The following is an 18,847-nucleotide window of genomic DNA, read 5'->3' as shown; positions in this document are numbered from 1 at the left end:
GGTATTCCTGCAAAAAAAAGAGTGGAGAAGGGGAGAAAAAGGATGTTTGTTAACTTACTGTCTCAGTAGTTGCTATTGAAACAAATTAACTTTGTGTTATTTTTTAAGACTAAAATAAACTATACATGTGAGCATCATGGATGGCATCTATGGAAGGGAGGGGTGAAGAAGCAGGATTCCTTTACCTCATAAGAGCAGAATTTGTAATTTTTAGTTTTAGTCATAGGTACTTTGGTCTTAAACAGATAATACCTGATTAGACAGAGGAACTGTTTGAAACAACTGGACTGTTGATTTAGTATGATTACAGGATAAAGTAGTTTTTAGAATTTGTGTCAGTAGAAATCAAATGTTTGTGAAATTATGAAAAGGTGGATCAAAGTACAGGCACAGTTTCATTAATACAGCATTGTAAACCAGTCATAGCTTAAATGCATCTTTTAGGGTGAGTTGTCGCTTGTAAATGCCAAACGTGTCAGGCTGATGTTGGGCTTGCAGTGGTGTGAAAAGGTTGTGAACTCCTTGGTCCTGTGGTGTCAAGGCCACAGACTGTTCCCCCTGCAGTAGCGACATAGTATGCCTCAGACATGAAAATTCAGATCTTTTTGATAGTTACTGCTTCCTACCTTGGGAGGGACTATGAACTTAAGCGCTTGAAATAAGCAATTACCATAGCCAAAAGTAACTTATAAGAGAAGATCGTGAATCTTGCTTCCTGTTATTCAAACTTTTGATTCCTTATGCTTATACGCAGAGAAAAGTAGCGACTGCTGTGTGTCTCATCATTCCAGAGATAATCAGGTTGGTCACCCTTCACTTTAGTAACAAGAACAAATTGCCTTCTTACTGGCATTACAAGGACTATTTTACAAAGTGAGATTCTGTATTTTGCTTCCAGAAAGTGATACAGATAGTCCAGATTCTCACCACTGAAAATGTTTTAATCGCATTCTCACTGAGCAGAAGCACACATTTTTCCATCTGGAGGTCATGAACTCAGTCAGTCCTTTGATGTAAATCAGTTTTGTGCTTGCAGAAGCCATGAAAACTTGCCCTTCATTTGAGGGCAAGAGTTAAGAGCTACATTAAGAGTAGCTCTAAGTTACCATCTCTGTCTTTCAGTATATGTTTGAACATGTGTTTCCATGTTTCTTTTTTAGAAAGGCTGGGTAACTTTTTCCTGTCTTTCCTTATGTAAACTCTGATAAGTTGCTTATTTGTCCATCAGGTGAAGAATAAAAATAATGCTTCCGATACATCAGAAGGTAGAAGATCTGCCACATTTCAAGGGTGGCCTTAGAAATTTATTTATCAAGAGCAGCTGTTGTGTAGCTTTAGGGACCCTTGCTTTCCAGTTGTGCAACAGCAAAGGTTTTGCATGCAAGCTAATTGCATGAGAGGGGAAGAGAAGGTTGCAGTTGCTGGTGGACTCCTTTAATAGTACAGTAATGAGGATGTGTGACTGAATCTCTGATCCTGGCATGCGTAACAGTGAATGAGGTATGTTTTTGGCCTCTAGTGACTACTTTGCTCATTCACTGACTCCTAGTTTAAATGCCTTATACTCCCATTTGCTTTTGGGAAAAGGTCATATCCTCATTTTAATTCATAAGGCAAGTCCTTGTAGCAGTAGGTATTTGAAGAAGAAACAAAAATTGCATTGTTCCCTTAGGTTTGAAGAAGCTTCCTATAGTAAGCAGAAAAACAGTCTGATTATTAAAGTAGGTGCTTTTCAAGGAGAACTAAAGATTGCTTTAAAGACAGAGTAAAATGTTAACAGTATAATTTTTTTAAAGCCACCTGTGTAAAGTTCACAATTGGTGTGTTTCTGTAGTAATGTGTTTTAATCTCATTTTATCCTCACATGTTGGTCCAAGCATGTAATCTGTTGTAGATTTTTTTTTTTTGCACAAAGCATCTTATCAAAGCGTATATGAAGGATGAAAAAAATCAAACCTGACCAGGGACAATTATCAGTAGTGATCGATAAACAGAAATGTATTTATGAAAATGTAACTTGTTTGCAATATTTGTTTAATGAGTTTTTTAAACTTACTGATTTTATGTGCCACACACTTTTGAAAGAAAATGTCTACTGTGGAGACACATGCTTTTTAGTTACAAAACCATAGCAAGAACTTTTGAGAAGAAAAATATATTCTCCCGTCAGCTGAAGTTATGTTGAAAGAACATTAAGATTTTGGCAGAAAATCAGGCAAGGTCTTATCTGGTGGGGAGTAAAACGTGCTGGCTGGTAACTTGCAGGTGCAATAGGGAGCATCAGAGCAATACAGTATAAAATGATTTTGAAAAGCTTTAAGGTGATTTCAATGCAGCAGCATGTTTTACTATAACTTTCACTGGTCTTCCCTTCTGTCCAGGTGACTTCTCCAAGAAATACAGAAGCACAGACCTGGGCTCTGCTGGTGTATTTTTGGAGGATGGGAAGTTATTAAAGAAAAGGAAAAATTCTTGATCTAAGACCAGATTTCATATGATGCCTTACTTTAAAAAGTAGCAAAAATTTTCCTTCTTCCCCCCCAAGTTTTGTCCATGTATATGTTTGTCCCCAGTTTTTTACTCCCACTACTTAAATATCTGAGCAATTTGACAACTGTCCACAGATGTGTTTGAATGTGCTGCAAATAGTAGCTTAATTTAAACAGCAGGAACTGTGCTTTCAGAAAAATCAAAGAAATTTAAATTATTATTCTACTTTAGAAGTCTAAGACTAAGTGATTAATTAAAACGTTGATACTAAAAAATTATCCTTCTGTAGTGCAGCAAGTGTTTGGAACTGCTAAAAAGCTGTCAAGTGCCACAAAAATAAATTATTTTAATTCTTGGGGGCTCTTATATTAGCTAAAAGGTAGATGCTGTCAGCTACAGTAAGTCAGAGACAGCAGTGCTCACTGTGGTGACAGTGAAAAAGTTGAGTGTGTTTCTAGTTGAGAGACATCAATAGAATTTGGTGTTGCTGCCGAGAAGTTTAAGGAGGAGTTCAAAAGTGCCCTGTCCCTTTAGGTGTGATTTTTAACATCAGCTTTTATTGGGCAGCAACTCGTTTTGCTTCTAAAGGTTGAAACTGTTTGTTAATGCAGTTTCTAACACTTAATGATGCGCCACTTCCTACCTGCTGATTTTATTTTTGTCATCACTGGACAAAATGATATTAAGTGGTTGGCGAGGTAGAAGGTACCTTAAGATAAGCTAGTTTATAGCTTTACCTGTAATACCTTCCAGCATCTGGCCAGCAGCTTTTGAGAGAAAACATTTGGAGAAGTGGAGGAGAAGTGGAAAAAACATTCATCATTTAGCTCAAGCTTTGGGACTCTGAAGGAAACTGGATTCCCCACTGTATGGAGGGAGTTGGGCTGCAAGGTTAAGAACTAAAAAAGTTCAGCGAATTTCAATTTGTCATGAGGGTAGTATAAATTTGCAAATATTCTATGCCTGTAGATGGCTTTCATAGCTAATAAACTTCTGACTAAATTTAGCGTGTTGTAATGAAACGGGGATGCGAAAATATAAACAGAGCAGACTGTGTTCTCTACCCATAAAGAGGAAACATGCTACGTATATCTGTGGTTGTGTAAATTACGGTGATACTGGAAAACTACAAAAATGACCCTAAATCCAGAAGAAAATTTTATTTTATTTTTTCTGGTTGGCTTTGATTTCTTTGTATGTTTGCTTTTTATGAAGATATGGAAAGACTGATTCTCATTAAAACCTAATGAACTATATGTGGATATTTGGTAGTAAATTTAGCTTAGCAAAACAAAGTACTTTCACAGACAGCTGTACATATTTGCTTAATTAAGTAATTTATATAGCATCACATATGTCAGATTCTTAACTTTATACTTTTTATTACTCTTGGAATGGTGACTAAGATTATATTCTGTGTATGATCTGTGGTAAACTGCATTTCAACAGAAATTGGTTAAAAGACTGAAAAAGTAATTTTTAAAATTAAATTTAAAAATGTGCAACATTAGAACTAATTTACTGAACCAGAAACGTACAATTGTACAACTGTACGGATTTGTTTCTGGTTGTACTTCAGAAGTGTAAAAGCTGTTCCCTTGCACAGTTTGGTATTTTGTTAATTTATTAGGTGAAGAATTATCAGGTTTTTTTCAATTCCCATTTGCCTTCCCCCTTTTGAGTGAGCAATATACAACACTTAAGAATAGGCAGCATATGTTACCTGAAGAAGATGTTGCTATATAAAAGTTCATATTAACTTTCCAGAGCAGCCATGATTCCAAGTGGGTGATTAACAGCTCTTCCTAATTCCATGGTTAGAGTCCCCTTAAAACCTTCCATTTGAACATATGCTGCTTTAATTTGCTTTTTCAATTTAAATCATTTTTAGTAGACTGTTGTCAGGTGGTGTAATCATACCTTCAGAAATAAAATTTCAAAGTTAAACATTTTGACAAGATTATTTTTGCTAATCTTTCAGGCTGTCCATAATGACCACAACTTCAATATTTCTAATGTTCTGTCATCATCTGGGGTGGCAGAATCCACCTGTCCTCTGAGAAAGAGAGGACACAGCTCTCCTGTCTCCTTCCTTTCTGTTCTTTTAATTGAAAAGACAACAGGTCATAAAATATGCAAAAGCTCTAACTGCCACACTCTAAATAACAATCAGACAGTAATTTGCTTCCAATAATACATTTTACAAGGAGTAACTACCGAAGACTTTTAAATCAACACTGGTTAAACTCAGGTTTTATGATCTGTAGTGTTGTAGTGTGGAAAAGGTATTAATGAATGCTCATCATTTTCTTTAAGTAAACATAAAGGAATGAAAATGTAAATAAAAGTGTTTTTCTACAGCAGGCCACTAAGCCTTGTTGCACATGGTGTATCTTTGCTGTGTGACCAACTATATAAGTGTCCATATCTGCGTCTGAAATACTGATAAACTTTGTGGATTGGTTTTCTTATAAACCAGTCCTTGACAGCATGCATTTTTATTTTTATTTCACTCATCATTGGGGCATATATTGGAGAGAAGAAAAGGGAGGCCAGCAGCGGGTGAGGGAGGGCTGTGGCTGTCTGGCTGTAAGAAAAGTGGGGGTTTACTGCTCCAGTTAAATCCTCTTGGCTTTGCGCAGCATGGGCTCTTCTACAGAAGTGGGCTGTATTGGGTAATTTTCCAGAGGAATACTTGGATGTATCAAATTTGGAGACAAGGTTTCTTTCCTTACTAGCCCAAATCGTGTTGGGGGGTGGTTGGAGAGTGGAGGAGTTCACTTGCTTATTTTCAAAGTCATCCCATGACCACCAATTCCAAATTTTTTTTAAAGTCTCCTAAATACGTAATTATTCTTCCCTCAGGCTTTCTTCCCGTTCACACTTTCACTTAGACATTGAATGTAGAAGGCTATTTGTTCTATCTGGCCAAACTGTCATTTATACTTCACATTTAAAATTTTTGCATATGGTTTTTGGGGGTTTTGTTTGGGTTTTTTTTTTTTTATTGCCATACAGTTCTCAAGGAATTCTAAAAGAAAACACTAATAAGAGGTGGTCATAGCTAAGTAACAGCTGTTAATGGCATGATTCAGCATCTTCCCCTGCAACTATCTCCCCCTGCAACTTGTGAGATTTCTGTCTACCCTGTATTTGCAGGCTCCTTGGTGAAGGAATGCTGGTGACCAGTGTGCAGGGGCTGTCGCGATGGATGTACTCTCTGCTTCTCTGTGCCCGTCTCTGGCACTAGCCAGTACGAGATGCTACGGAGGAAAGTGCACCAGTCCTTATCCTGAATAGCTATAAAACATTTTCCCTTTTGTCAGACCCTTACTATAATCTTCATCAGGGTGACTTATGATCTGGTGTGAAAAAGGCTGTCTTTAAATTATTTTTTTCAAGTTTATAGAAATTGCACATTCTATTCTAATAAGTGTATACCTTGATGGTGTACACAAAGCTAAATAAATGTATATTATAGGGATTGACTTTGGATATATTTGGCAAAAATAAGTCTGTTTTCAAGGGTGGTGTATATTATTTCTACCAGCAACAGTTGCCATGACCTAATGTATCAGCTTGAAAAACAATGCTCACTTCATTTAAATAAAAAAGTGAAACTACAAAAAGGAAAATCCCCAAACACCAAGCTAAAGAAAGCAATGACTGTAATGAGCTGTAACAGCTGCACTAACAAAGCTGGCCCTTGAAATGAAAGGGAGGGGGTATAAACACCACCAACACCAGCCTCTCGATGAAGTAGCTTTACACTGTATCATTAAATCTCACTTGACAAAATTGAGATGTCTTGTTCAAGACTCTTGCAATGAGAAACTTAATTTTTCATTTGAAGCTGTTCTCTTCCCACCCCCAGAAATGCCTGCAAGCTCTCACTGGTTTTGGCTGTGGTGTTCTTAAGTTTGTTTTCTCCCTGCAGTTGTATTTCAGATGGAAGATTTTTGAACAATATCACAGAAGTATTTGTCAAAAGAAGAACCACATAACATTCCTAAACACTGAGTATCTTTCAGATTGTCAGTATGTCAAAACAGTACCACTGAAATGAGCTGTGCTTTAGTAAAAGTGAATGTGTTGGTAGGAGAGTGGCACCACGCATCGATAGTCATCATCTCTGCATGGCAGTGGGAAGTATGGAGGACAGTACAGCTGAAAGAAGGAGAGGACAGTGACTAGAGGCTTCAGAGAAATGAAAGAAAGAAAGGAGTGATAAGAATTTTGTACAACTTTGTATTTCTGCACTTAAAATCAGATACTGGGCTTTGTATAATACATGTATCTTTCAAAGCAGAAGTAGAAAGACATTTTCGATTCATGAACAGATTTCAGGGTTCTGTAAAACATACCAGGCTAAAATCTTATTTCTAAATGCATTTAATTTTATTCCTGTCAGTGTTGTCTTGCCTCTTATATTTTTGAAAAAGCAAATGTAAACATTTTGAAAACCCTCGTTAAGACTGAAATGCAACTCGAAGTATATGACTATCAGAGTTTTCTTCTTTCCTTTGAAGTCCTAGTAGAGGAGGATATAAATACCTCTGCAAAGTTATGTTGGTCAATCCACAGGTTATTTAGTGTGCATTTGTTTAGGCAGATTTGAATATTTTGGAATTTGTCTTGTTAGCGTCTTCAGACTTGGTTAATTCATGACTAGCAGCACAAAATTTGAGGAATTCTTCTGAAGTGGGATCTTAGGCTATAAGTTGGAGGCCCTTTTAATAGTCATTTGTAAGGGATAAGGAGCCACTAACACTGTCTTTTGCCTGGATGTCTGGCTGTGTGAGGGATGCTCCAGCGGTGCTGTTAGACTTGTCACCTGTGGAAAGATAAATTCATGTTTTTCAGTTACATAACTGTTCATGACTTTTTATTTAAGTTATAGCCCAGAAGTCTGACCACAAGATGCTAGATACAATGTATGTATTTAAAACACAAAGATATTGTCACAGAAAAAAATAGATCTGCACATTAAGACTTGTTTAAAAAAGGATCATTAACACTTGAACCAGGTGATAGCATCACTGTAGATGTACATATAGAAAGCATGTATATAAATATGCATATACGTTGCATAGGTATTGGAAATAAAGCAGCTTATGACCAGCAAGAATTGTGGGTTTTGCCATGGAAGGTGCTGCAGAAGTTCTTAGCCTGATAAATGGAATACAGCTGCTGAAGATGTATTCGGTAGGCTGCGGTCCACCTTGAGTCTCCCAGGCAGGTGGCATACTGATGGATTTGAGTACTGGGACCAGCTCAGAAAGCACAAATGATGCAGGTATTGAGTGAAATGTCCAGATCTGTTCAGACTCTGCAGTGACTCAGAGCTAGGGGGCTTCTGCCTTCACTTCCAAATACGCTCTGTCATGGGGCTAGTGTAATCTAATAGGTAGTGACCTTTAATTGTCTTTCAGCCTTGCAGCATCAGGCTGCAACTGCCACGATTGAGTATTAGTCAGTAAAATTCCTGTCATTAAGTTGGAGTCTGAGAACAACAGGCCTTCATTCTTCTTTTTTTAGGGGTTGCTTTATTTGAAGTCTAACAAATTGACCTTAGCAAGGTCTTTGCTTATTTAGCTGGTGTGAAACAGGGTAGTGTGTTACAAAGTTAAGGGTAAGGAAGATGTACCTTCCTTTATAAATAATATTTTATTGCTGTCACAAAACAAGTACTCATATTTCTACATGTGTTTGTATTTCAGAGTACTCTGAAATGATTGTGAAAACCAGCACTGCTGATTATTTATTTATTTATTTATTTATTTCTGTTACCAGTGGTGAACAAGTCTTGATTCAGTGTGTTACAGAGAAGATCAAATGGAAGGCTGTGTAGTGGTTTTGGGGAAATCGTGGTGACCCAGTTTGAACTGTTTGTTTTCACATGATTTATTTAATTTGCTACCTGTGAAATGTCCTGTTTCTGTGCGTGTGGACATGAAGAAGGCTGATTACTCTAAGTGGATGTTGTTGAAATAATATCTCGCTGCTTGCTCAGCTGAAGAAAAGTCAGGCCTGCAGGTGTCCCTGGAATTGGTTCTGAATATAAAAAAGCCGGTGGTTGATTATGTAAAAAATGTTAATTGTTGTTCTGCTCTGTTCAGACATAACTAATGTGTGACTTAATTTAGATACATTAGCTGAGAATCATTACATTCACATGGGAAGAAATGCATTTGTCACATGTATTTACTTTCTCATGCTTAATACATAATGTCCAACTCGACAATTCCTGCACTTGCTGGTGAGTTTAAGCCTCTTAAATTTGCTGTATAAGGTGGTTAAGCTGCTGGTTTTAACTTCCAGATGCCTTATGCTTTTTCCACGTCCTCACCTAGCTCTAGAAAAGTATTCCAGGCACAGGGAGTGGGGCAAGGAGGAAGATGGGAGAGAGATGGAGCTGTGAATGCACAAACTGGCAACAGGAGATGTGAACTCTGTTTGAGCAGTTTGTGGAGTCCCCAGGCAAAATTAGTATAAAGTCAGATCCCTCTGCACAAGGCAGCAAAAATAGTGCATTGCAGCATTTGCTGGAAGCTCTAATTATTTTAAAGCACTGTATTCTGGAATTGTATAAACAACCCACAAGAGCAAATGACAGGTTTTCAAAATGAGTTGGTGGATGCCATAGGGAATAGAGGCAAACTTACATCCAGTTTTGGGGAATGATACTGAATTTTTTAATAGGTTGGTGATTTGGTGATAGGTCAGAATTTGTATGGCTGGGAATGCTATCATTTATGTGAAAGCAAAATGTGAAGTGTGAAAGTTTAATGCAGTTTTGGGTCAGTCTAAATGGACTGCACTTTAGGGTGGATGTTTTGGGAAGCACAAAGATGCGGTTGCTTTCACTGGATGCTATTCAGAGCCTGGCACGTGGCTTCCCATTTGTCCCACTTTCAAAATCTTTGTTGAAAAACCTAATGGTGCTGAAAGGAGAGAAACGCAAGGACAGAGATTGGAATCTTTTTCTCCAAGTAATTTGGTAACTTTTTTTGTGCTTGACACAAATAGAAATTATTTGGATTTTGATGTGTGGGCTTCCTAAATGAACTGGCATGCAGCTCTGACAGCATTTTAATTCAGTTTACCAAAATGTAGAGACAGAATACGACACCAGGTGCTCAAGAAATGTGTTGTGTTGTGCTATACTCTGCATTTCTTGAATTTCTCCTTTTTACCCATTCAGCATAAGTGGTCTATTCCTAAAATTGTCTCTCTAGGGGATGCAAATTATTCTGGAGTGTTACAGGAGATCTTGCTTGCTTTGTGACCATATTTTATTTTATCATTTGATTACTGACTTGAAGCAATGATCACCTTCACCGTTCATCTGCCTAACTATTATTGTAAAATCATACTAGAGAACAACCTCTCAATCATCTCACTCTGGGAACAATGTTGGAATAGTTTCAACAACAACTATATTATTCTCCAGATTAGTGCAAGTCTTCCACTCTGGAAGGGACAATGAGGGACATCAGGGGGCTGCCTGATCCTTCAGTCAAAATAGGAATTGTTTGTCCTTTTGATTCTCTGTCTGTATGTGCAGGCTTTCAGAGTTTTGTTAGGCAATCAGATATGTGTGGTACTTTTCTCGACATCTTTATGTTGCTAACCACAAAACGCAGCTCATAAATTTTATCCATAAAGACTTTGTTACATAAAAGCCCCCCTCTTCTACTCCAGGAAAGCCTGTAAGTTTTTCCAAAAGGATATTTTTGCAGCAGTCTCTCCATTGCACATGAAGTGAAAATATGCTCAGACTACCTTGCTTTTTTCCCGCAGATCCTGAGGAGCAGTCAGGCGAGTTAGCGTGCCTGAGAACGACAGTCTGAAATAGGAGCTGGGGGACTGCCGGCTCCCACAGCCACCTTGTTTGTTTGCTCCTAGGACAGGCAGTTGACTTATTTTCTTATTTTTGAGTATAGAAGAGAAGACTGGAAAACTGCAAATGCTGATGTTATAACTTCTCCAAATGTAATCCTTACAACTGCCATTGGTCATTCCAAGATTTATCTTCAATGTGACATTCCATGTAAATCCTTGTCATTTTGGAGTAACAAAAGTAAAAGATTTGAATATTTTTGACATATTTTATGATGTGCTCTCAAAACCAGTATAACACAATGCTTAGGAGAAAAGATTGGGTGCATTTTATATGGAAATTTTAAATTCTCTTAACTTAAATTATGATTCACAGTAATTTTTTTTTCCACAATCGTTCTCCAGCTCTATAGTTTCTATATGCATTTAATTTTTCTACCTTTTCACAATTAAATGCACAGAACAAAATAATGAAATTCAGTTCAATGGTTGAGTTTGAACTGTCTGTGTGGCATAGGTGTATTTTTTCTAGAAGAAAGTGTAAGTTATGAAAATGCTTTAATGTCTGCAAACTTCAAGTTTTGTGGTCAAGACTTGATGAAAACTTTGTACATTGAGTTTCAATCTTGAGCAGCCTTTGAAAAGACAATTTTATGTCACAAGTGCAATTTTATGGCGTAAGCTTTGTAAAAATGTTTTCCTCCTTTATGCGTTCTATATTTTACCATGTAAAAAAGATGTGCTTGAATGAGTTTCTCAGACCTTTTATCCTAAAAGTATCTCTTGCTGGCAAAATTGTGGAAAACACAGTCAGTGAAAGATGAATATTAATAAAAGTTAAGGAAAAATATGTAGGTCAGCATGGGTGAAGTGGGCATGACCGCCATCTGTTAAGAAATTAGCTTTTAATATTATGTTTCCTGCAACTTTATATGTTACTATTTTAGACATTTTTTTTACAAATAAAAACCTCTTTTAGCTCCTTCCTCTAAGGAATTGGGGTTTATTTTGTTTTCCTTTTCAGAAATTCATCAAGTGCATTATATGAAAAATTGTGGAAAATGTCTTAAGTATGTCAGGATGCACTTTATGCTGCACTACTCATAATTAACCGCAGGTTTAATTTATTTTTGTGTTGTAAGTCCTGATGGTCTAGAAAAGCCAGTACCATATGCCAGCATTTTAGAAACAAACACAAAAATGATGAGGGGTTGGGAGGAGAGTAGAGAGATAAAAGGCAAAGACCAAGAGTGGTGGCACTCTTCTAATAGTAGGCAGTTTAAGGGGAATCTACATCACTTGTAAACGCTTCTGTTTATTGCTGCTTTTATAGCCTGTAATTAAAATGCAGTTGTTAGTTGCGGTTCAAGTATAACTAACCTCAAAAATGCTATGAAGCAACCAAGATGCTAGACTGCACACATTATAAAACTCTTTACGTCTCTATAGCCTCTTTACAGTGACTGGAACTGAAGTAAAAAATGAGTGTTCTCATTAGAAATAACAAACATGGATTGTTAAGTTGCAGCACCCTTTCACTGAGCTCAAATCAAGTTCTTGGTAAATTATTCATTCTTTCATATTGCTGAGGCATCCTAATTAAAACCTTCCATCTTTTAAACCTCTAAAAATGCTTGAGAATGGGTGTATAGCTGAAGCTTTTTTTAATAATGTGGGATTTCTTTTGGTTTTAATTAAATTCAAATAGATAGCTGGTAGCTTGCACTAACCTGAATCTAAATGTAAGATTAGGGACAGAGTATCTTTTTAAGATCTGTCTGGATCAGTTGAAAATAATACTCCTTCCACTTTCTTGCCCACAAGTTGGTGATGACCACCCCTGCATTTTGGCCAAAGCCAAGTACGTGAACTACTGTGACAAATGGCTCTGCACTGAAGTGGATTACGGAGGGCTCCTGTGATTTTTTTTTTTCCCCTTAAATTTATTTATATTTTGGCAGGGGAACTACAGATCTCCAGAAAAGGGACAATAACAACTTGCTTGGGAGCAAGAATTTCTGTAACTGCTTTGGCAGTTTTAAAAGTGAATATGAATTTGAGCTCTAACCCGTCAGTGTAGGCACTGAGCTGCTACTGAGACCCATAAAAGTTCTCAGCAGCTTTGTATTAACTCTGAGCTCTATTGCCAGAGGCAGGCCATATTTTTACTTTGGGATATCATACTATAGTAGCCTTGTATAAACAAACAGTGCATTAAAACTCTATACATCTTCCTTGTTCTGGGCTGTCTATAATAGTGTTAAATTATTCACAGTCTTAATTGAAGCTTTCCTTTCTGGCCAGTCTCCTAACTTGCTTTTAGATTTCGTTCCGTTGTAGCTAGGCAGTGGCAGGACAAGATCTGATATGAAAGCACTCACTCTGAAATGGACCTTCTGTTCTTCCTGAGCATGGTTGCTGCTTCTGCAGCTTTGTGTTCACTTTCTTCCTTTTTCAAGGTTGAAAGTTCTCTTATCAGCTCTGTCCAAGTAGAGCCTCTAAGGTAACCCTAGCTGGATTCGGATTCTCCTCCAGCATTTCAGAACTTGAGGAGGTGGTGGCGGGGTTCTCTCATTTGAGGTGGGGAGGGGATCCCTTTTATGGCCTCTTTCCTGCTCAAGAGCTACCCTGTTAACCTAGTCGAAGGCCCTCATCTGTAGCCTGCATCTTCTTTGGCTGACCCAGCTATTGTGACTGATAATTCCCCATTTCATATTCCTTAGGCAAAACATTGCATGTAATCATTCAGATTTATAATCTGGTTTCCCACATTTTGCATCTCTCTGCTTTAGATCTCTTTCAGTTCATCTTTATCCTATGCTGTGAGGATAATGTTGCAGAAAACCTGATCCATGGAACCTCTTTCCTGGTTCCCATTGTCAGGGTTTTCATTACAATTGTAAATATGAATGGATTTAAGACCAACTGTGATGTAGAATCTACCAAGAGCATGGTTCACTCCATCCACATCTGCTTCTCACGGTTCTTGTCACCTGCATACATGTACATGATACGTGTTTCCAAGCAAAAGGACAGTTGCAGGCATCATCTTGTCTGACCTTGAAGAGCTCCAGCCCAAGCCTTAACATTTTTAATTTTTATTTAAAATAAACATTTATGTGTACACTTTTTTCTTTATATTTGCATTTTTTTTTCATTGAAAGCTTGGGGTTAACAAATTCTTACCTTTCGGCATTAATGACAAAAATACTTAGCACTTGTAGTACTAATTGTCCTCAGTATACTTTATACACGTTAAATGTTTCCTACAACACATCTCTAAAGTATCAAGGTTTATTTACACATTGTGTGTTCAGAAACACAGTGTTGGAACGTTAGCGGCTCCTTGCCTAAGATGATGTTAGAAAGGGTTAACACTGATGTGCTAACAACTACCTGCCCTTGTTCAGAATACTACACACTTCTTTTGATGTTTTAAACTATCTTAATATGAAAGACCTTCTGTAAAGAAATAATCTGCATAATATTTAAAAGAAACCTGTAGCTCTGTCTGCATTTATAAATACTAATGTAAAGCAGACTGAAAAAGGTGTACTGGAATGGATTTAGAGACAGAAGCCTCTAAAGATACGGTAAATTGATCAAGAAGAAATGTGACATTATCATAACTCATGGTCATTACGCTTTGTAAAGTGCATAAATGAATTTCTGTGTATCCTAGGAAGAACTGAATCTTGTTACCATGGTCATTAAAGTTAATGAGATTTAAATTTTGAGCTAATAGGCCTGCTTATAAAGGAGAAGCACTAAACATTCTCAAAGGGAAGTGTTGTTTCCTTTGTAACTTTTTTCTTTTAGAAATTAAGTGACATACACAAGACATACATGGCAATTCCAGCATGTCGTGGAAAAACAGATATCTGGGAGGGGGACCCTAGTTTTTTGGTTGGGTTTTTTTTGATTGTTTGGTTTTGGCTTTTTTGGTTTTATGGTTGGTTGTTTTTTTTGTTTTTGTTTTTTTTTTTTTTTTAGAAAGTAGATGATGCCAAAATGTGAAAAGTAAAAACACTGCATCAAAGAGGACAAAGCAGGTTTGTTGGATCCTGCCACTCTTTAATGAATATTTCTAGCTTTCCTGCATGAGATAAAGGATCTCTGTGTTGTGTTTGCTGTTTGTACATACCCCATGATGGTTTTTTTTAGACTTTGATGAGGATCATTCCTGGGCTGCCAAAACTCTTCCAATAGTCCTATTTGCTGTTCTACCTGAAACCACAGGTGATTGGTTTGGGTTTCTTTCTCTGTAGTTAAACCAACTATGTCAGCTGGTTTAATAAAATATGTTGCTTGATGTCAGCCTCAATAGATTTATGCATCTCACAGCATTATGCAGCCTATCAGGTCACAAAGAGACAGTCTGATTCGAAGTTACATGGATGCCTTCAATGATTTGACAGGAAAGTGATGTCTTTTTCTTGATGCGCAGGCAGTGCTGTCTTAAGATCTTGAATTACTACATGCTGGCAGACTGACAGATATTTCCACGAGAAGGCACTGACTTCCAGAACTAACATTGTGCCTATCAAAACTGAATCTAGGAAAACAAACAGTGTGTATTTCAGTAACACTTTATAGCAATAACAAGTGCAGTTTTAAAAAGGAATAAGCCTTGGGGCATAGTGGAATATCTTTGTTTTAGTGAACAAAGCAAAGCTTTAAATAGTAACAGCAGAAAAATGAAAGGCAACCAAGCTTGTGCCAAAGCTCTGATGGTAATGTTTCCACTCGTACCAACTCTGGGACATTATCACTAACAGATGGGCCTTTCCAAGGTTTTTAGTACAGACTGTAAAATGATACCACGTGCCTGTTACTTTCTGTACTGAAAATGATAATAAGCCTTTCTCTCTTTTCTATTGCCTGATCATCCTTTGTCTTTTCACTTGTAAGGTCTTCTCTTTGCAGTGTAAACAGACCCACTGCTTCTTTATTAATTGAGCACAGGGAGGGCTGTCAACCTCGTTAGCAGTGCTGTATGCAGTGTATGTGCTCCCAGCATAGGATTTGATCACAGCTTGGTAGCTGTTGTTTTCTGCTCCATCCTCTTGACCGAGAGGCTGTGGACCCCTCTGTTACTGGGTCACAAACCAGTTCTTACGGTCCCCCAGCTTCTGGCTTCTCGGTCAAGTCTGTGAGAGTCACGCTAAGAGCTGGAGGGGGCATTTGGGACCCCACTCAGTCTGGTAGCTCCTGCTAGAGAGCCCTGAGCTTCCAGGCTGTCCCTAGGCAAGGCTCTTTCTGAAAGGGGCGGGGGGAGAAGGAGAATTAATTATTTAGGACCTGACTCTGAGCTAGGTCAGTCCTATTAGTTATGATTCTCAACTACGATTAAAAGTTGGGTGGAAAAGGTGGTATGACAGCTGACTAATTACCGTAATAATACAGCTATTACTGCATGTATTTTCTGTATCACTAGTCACCAAGGTTTTTAACATAGCTGTCTAGAATATATACCCAGCAAGTTTTTTTTATACAAGTGTAATCTATCGCAGATCTCCTGGGGGCGTGGAAACAGTGTCAAGATTACGCATTTAAAATGAATCATGTTGCATGCAGTATTATAGTCAGTTTCTATGGTGGATGTGAGGGAAAGGTGGTATTTTTATATATATTTGTATTTCAGGATGCTGGTTGATCTATTTCTAAATTTATGTAAGATTTTTCTAATATAAGGATTGAATTATTTGCTCGAAGGGTTAGTGAAACAGCAGATATTTGCTTTGCTTCAGGAGAGTCTGACTAGACTTGACATTGAAGCACATTCTTCTTTGATGTCTTTCTTGGGATGTATTCTACTGGATTGTTTCTGGGTTCTTGTTTTGTTTTTTTGCTTTTCATACACTGGAACATACAGGATTTTCTTTTATCAAGTGATGAACATTATACATGAAAAATAATCTGGTGTTAAATGCGGTATGTTTGTCGTTTGTCTAGCTTTTTCCCTTTCCCACTCTGTGTCTCTCTTGATAAGACAATTAGGAGAGTTTTGTTTGAACTAAATTTTCCTCTTTTGGGTCACTAAAATAGCATGATTTTATTACGACAGTAGCCTTCTTAAGGAGGTGGTCTGGATGGAAGTAACTGTTTCTTTGCATCATGGGCTACTTCAGAGAGTAGGTATGTGTCCATGGCTAACGAAATCATCTGCTCAACAGCGGTTGTGATTTGAAGGATGTCTAGACACAGCACCTATCTCATGGAAGGCAGTTCTGAAATACTTCCTGTTAGTGTTAGTCTTCCCAAGTTGTTTGAACTTTTGCTTTCAAAGATAGTTTTAATAACTTAGTTGTTTTAAAATATTTTATGTTTCTTTCTGCAAGTTCTCTTCTGTAAAGAGAATAGCTAGCAACAGTACAGTATTTGTGTGCTTTGTCCTTCAATAGTATGAATCTTATGGTAATTCAGGAACAGCTAATACCCTCCTCTCCAAGATATCTCCAGTAGTTGTACATGGCATATCTGTAGTCTATAAATAATCCTTTCCTTTTTTGAGCCAGATGGATAGATTAAAGCTGACAATTTGAACCAGAACAGAGAAAGCCATGAAAGCATTACTTGGAAAAGACTGTTGCTTTGTTTATCCAGGTGGACGTCAGTGAATGTAACTTAATAATTTAATAATAGCTACGGAACAAAGTTTTCAGCACAGATTCTTTTTTAATTCAGTGAAAGTCACTCAATGTTGCTTGCAACTCTGATTTGGATTGCGCAGTCCTGTGCTTGCTGTGTCCACCTGACTCTCATCAGGATTTCTGTTGTTCCTGTTCTTCTATCCACAAAACCTGAATTGACTACAGTTATAGAATGAGATATACGCTTCCAGTTTTGCTGCTCAAAATCTCTCTTCAGTGTTCTTTCACTGCTGAATCAGCTCTGAAGCAACTGTTAAGGCTTTATTTTTCTTCCAGAGACATAACAAAACTAATTGCATAATGTTGATTTTTTTACTGCAGTTTTCCATTTTTTTTCTGAATTTCTGCCTTTCTTCTTCTGTAAGATGTGGAAAAACTTGGATTTTCCTGTAAGCTTGTTGCTTTGAGAGTTGCAAGAGATGAATTGTGATACTGAGAGGTTGCTTTGAACCTGTGCAATTTTAAAGGTTTGATGGCAACTCAGGATGTTTTGTTTTTTTTTTAATAGGTCTTCCTGTTGTACATATTATCATATGTTTACATTAGCTTTAATTGATGTAGAATGATAAGGCTCTTAGTAACAGATGATAAGTAGAGATAAGTGCTGTTTATGGGTTTAGGATATAGTAGCTATAAATAATATTTGATACTCATGTATTCTTAATTCTTTAAAATGCACCTGGCGAGGTCATTTGCAAAAGTACTCTTGGCCTACTTCTGCTGCTGTTGACTCAGTACCAAAGAATTAGGCCAATACTTAGCACTTGTGAAAATTCCTGTCCTAAATTTATTTGGATTTGCCTCAGCCTCACACCTTTGATTTGTCTTTTTGGAGTAGACCAAAGTAAGTGGCACTGTGTGCTCCAGAGGAAAGGTGGGAACAAACACAGTTCTGAGGCTGTCCTGTGGCATGAGGAGGAGCAAAATGTATTGAACCTGAAGCAATTGGATCACGATGACCTCAAAACATCAATTTTGGCTGCAATCTTAGCTTAGTTAACATAATACTGATTTTTATGCCTGCTTTAAAGGTGTAATTGCTCTTCTACCTGGTAGCCTTAAGTTCTACAGCCTTAAGTTCCAAGTTTCCAATATAAAATATCAGTCTCCCTAGAGAGACCCAGTCACTGCTGCTGGCAGCCAGAATATGCGAGTCACTTTGGGATGCAGGATCAGTGTTTTCACACCTTCCTGGAACAGTAAGTTGATTATCATTGAAGGGCAACCACAGTTTTCTTTTTTTCTTCCTGAACTTGAAGAGAATTTTAAACAAGGAGCACAAAGTAGTTGCTGGAGCATGCAGCAGTTTTCACAGATGAGTTGGGGCCATGTTCACTATTCACATACACTTTCATGTTCAAATCTGGAAGTCTCAAGGTACTAAGTTGAATTACTAGGAAACACCAAAAAATAATAATAAAACACTTCAGAGAGAGGGCACATTTCACTCCTGCCTTCTTCAGGGCTGGTAAAAAAGCCTTTTCTTCAGCCCATGTAGTAAATTAATTTGAAGGAGTAAAGGAAAATTCAAAAGCCCAATTTTGGAAGCAGACTGACAAAATACTTGAGGTGCTCTCTGTCAGATTTACCCCACCTGCCTCCTGCCCCTCATTTAAGCACCTCTGGTTAGGTGGCTGAGTCACCTTCCGCTCATTTGAATTCTGGAAAAGTGCCCATCTTTCTCTCTTTTTGATTCCAAAAGGACAAATAACATTGCCTTAGGAGATCTTAAGTACTTAGTTAGGTGGCGTAAGTCTGTGTCTAGATGACGTCAATGTTAGCAGGTAGAGCAGTGCAGTAGAAGTGGACCTTTGTAGTGAATCAGTTAAAGGTGAGGACCCAACATCTACACCAGGATGGAA

The 18,847-nt window shown here is 37.6% G+C and overlaps 1 protein-coding gene across 7 annotated transcripts in view; it reads left to right on the top strand.

Annotated features, from left to right (window-relative positions):
* The window catches only part of OSBPL3 (oxysterol binding protein like 3), a 91,035-nt gene that overhangs the window by 22,849 nt on the left and 49,339 nt on the right, over positions 1-18,847 (top strand). Inside the window, exon 1 of one of the 7 annotated variants that reach the window (XM_075493006.1) lies at positions 14,497-14,571. The exons of the other annotated variants lie outside the window; for them this stretch is intronic. The gene's annotated coding sequence lies outside the window, so the exon portion shown is untranslated. Of the gene's footprint in view, positions 1-14,496; positions 14,572-18,847 lie in introns of those variants that run through there. 7 annotated transcript variants of the gene reach the window in all.

This window comes from Mycteria americana, chromosome 2, assembly GCF_035582795.1.
Source record: "Mycteria americana isolate JAX WOST 10 ecotype Jacksonville Zoo and Gardens chromosome 2, USCA_MyAme_1.0, whole genome shotgun sequence".
Taxonomy (NCBI): domain Eukaryota; kingdom Metazoa; phylum Chordata; class Aves; order Ciconiiformes; family Ciconiidae; genus Mycteria; species Mycteria americana.
Note: the sequence above shows the minus strand (reverse complement) of the source record. Positions and strands in the feature narration are given on the sequence as shown.